We start from the raw sequence: 2,967 nt of genomic DNA, 5'->3' as shown, positions 1-2,967 counted from the left end.
CTGGTCTCATGAATGATACTGCGTGGTTTTCTGATATTAATTTTGTTGAAAGACTTTATTTATTCCCAGCTATTGCAATCTTATTACAATGGATTCTCAAGGACTCTGCGATACCTTACACAAATATTTAGGCACGCCAAGGAGAGACGGATATAATCAAATAGTTGCCATTGCATCCAAATGTATATTCTCAGTTGAATACTGCACTGGTTAAAGGCAGTGGACACTTTTGGTAATTACTCAAAATAATTATAACATAAAACCTTACTTGGTAACAAGTAATGGGGAGAGGACGATAGTATAAAAACACTGTGAGAAACAGCTCCCTCTGAAGTGCCATAGTTTTCGAGTAAGAAGTAATTTTCCACGAATTTGATATCGAGACCTCAGATTGAGTCAACCATCTAAACGCACACAACTTCGTGTGACAAGGGTTGATTTTGTTCGACGATTGAGCTCAAATTTTCACAGGTTTGTTATTTTATGCATATGTTGAGATACACCAAGTGAGAGGAGTAACAGTGTCCACTGTCTTTAAAAGAACCTCCTTTGATCAGCCTTATAACAAATTGTGCCAATACATGTTATTGACAAAGGATTATCACCATTAGAGATGTAACATGGTTTGCCCTGAGCAGGACCAGTTAGCTTAATAGCTTGTTATTTTGATAGTCCCTCACATTTTACACCAGTCTGTATTTCAAATGAAAATCAGGCCTGATGCTTCAAGGAGGCAACCAAGGTGATTGCCTCCATGCCCCCTGGCCATTGCCTGTGTAACTTGAAATACTCCAGTAGCCCTTAACTATTAAGGAGAAAATGCCTTGGTGCCCTTGCCCTTCTTAAAACGAAGCATACAAGCCTGGAAAAGGGTGCTTTTAACTACATGTAGCTAGCTTGACTAGTTTTTCGTCCTTCGGATGGGACGTAAAGCCGTTGGTCCCATGTGTTGTTTAACGCATGTAAAAGAACCCAGTGCACTTATCAAAAAGAGAACGGGTTCGCCCCTGTGTTCCTGGCTGTGGCTGCTGTATGCGCCGTAGCACCTTGTAAACCCTTATAGTTTTATACATGTAAGTGCTACATAATTGGGTCTCAGAATCCATCACTGCAATAACCTATCTTTCTGAAAGTTTGTATATACTCAGCGCCTTGAGTACCTTGTTTGGTAGATACGTGCGCTATATAAGACTTCAATATTATATTATATTAGTTGGGGAGAAATATGACCCGTCCCCAGGTGTTTGAAATCAACAGACCTTTGTTAATGTGTTTGGGAGTCTTGCTTTCTAGGCCCAAATTCATAGAGCTGCTTACAAGCACAAAAGATGCTTAGCAAACACCAATATGCTTACCAGAATAGGGTTACCAGTAAAACTAACATGTCACATGTACCATTTGCATGTGTTTGGTATCCTGCTCATTTCTGCTTAGCAAAGAAATTGTTCAAACAGTGTTTTGTGCTTACCAGCTTTATGCAACTGGGCCCAGGTGTATACATGTACTTTGTAGGCCTACATACTCAAGCTGGCAATAAGCAAGATGCACTTTGAGATTATTTGTCGGATTAGAACATAGTATTTACTGTGCCGGTGATACAAGCATGATGCTTGACTTGTAAACTCCTAGATCTCGTCAAGCACCAAGCACCATCCCATGGGGCACTCAGCCACCCTAAGTCATAAGAGTTTGGCTTGGATATCCAATGGAGTGTGTGTTATGGCCAGGGTTATAACTAGGTGATAACTGCATGTACAGTTCGGGCTCCAATTTTGGGAGAAATCCGCAAGACCGTAGGACTTGTCGGGCCTTGAGCTTCACAGGGGACACACAGGCATTTTCCTTCATGCCTCCTGGTCATTGCCTTGGTGCCCTTGAAACGCTCCAGTAGAAATTAACAGTTTCCTCATAGGGTGTCTTTTACCTTCATGCTTTTACCAAGGGGAAGATGGCTTGGTACCCTTGCACTGTCAAAAGCGAAGCACACAGGCCTGGCTTGTAATAATAATAAATAATAATAAGACTTGTAATGCGCACATATCCACCCTGCTGGGTGTTCAAGGCGCAGTAAAACCAAAAACAAAACACAACACAAAGAAAAAACAGAAACAACAAAATTAGTCATTGAAAACCTGTGACATAAGATAAGTTTTGAGAAGAGACTTGAATTTTGCGGTACAAACACAAGATCGAAGATTAAGTGGTAGAGAGTTCCAGATGCGTGGCGCGGCTGAAGAAAAAGACCTGTCACCCCATGAGTGTCGAGACTTGGGCTCAATGAGGAGAAGCATGGAACTTGATCGAAGATTCCTTGATGGAGTGTAAACTTGAAGCAGTTCAGAAATACAGTGGGGAGCCTTGCCATTAAGAGCTTTGTGGACAATGAGCATCAGCTTGAAGATGATTCGTTGAGAGATAGGGAGCCAGTGTAGTTGTTTCAGAATGGGGGTGATAGCACAGGATTTTCTAGACAGTGTCACAATGCGGGCAGCAGTATTTTGGAGCCGTTGAAGTCGGGAAATCCGGTTGTTAGGAAGACTGTAGAGAAGAGCATTGCCGTTGTCAAGACGAGAAGTAACAAATGCGTGAATGACCTTTTCAGTGGCACTTTTGTCCAAGTACTTGCGAATCTTACCTATAAAAATTCTGGACCAGAGCGTTTGTTATGAGACCAGAATCAAAATGAGAATACGAATATTGGCACCAAGGCGTTTTCTCCTTGGTAGAGGGCACCCTATGAGGACATTGTAAATTTCTACTGGAGCATTTCAAGGGCACCAAGGCAATGACCAGGGGGCATGGGGGCAATCGGCTTTGTTGCCTCCTTGGAAGTATCAGGCCTGCGTCACTTCTCTCTCCCCCTTTGTTGTATTTTGTTATTTAAAAACCTTAACGAATTATTATTGTTCCAGTTTGATACCTTTTTAATACTTTTCTTGTATTTTTTTCCCAATTGTTCACAGTAGT

The sequence above is a fragment of the Asterias rubens genome, chromosome 8 (assembly GCF_902459465.1).
Source record: "Asterias rubens chromosome 8, eAstRub1.3, whole genome shotgun sequence".
In the NCBI taxonomy this organism is placed as follows: domain Eukaryota; kingdom Metazoa; phylum Echinodermata; class Asteroidea; order Forcipulatida; family Asteriidae; genus Asterias; species Asterias rubens.
This window is presented reverse-complemented; position numbering follows the sequence as displayed.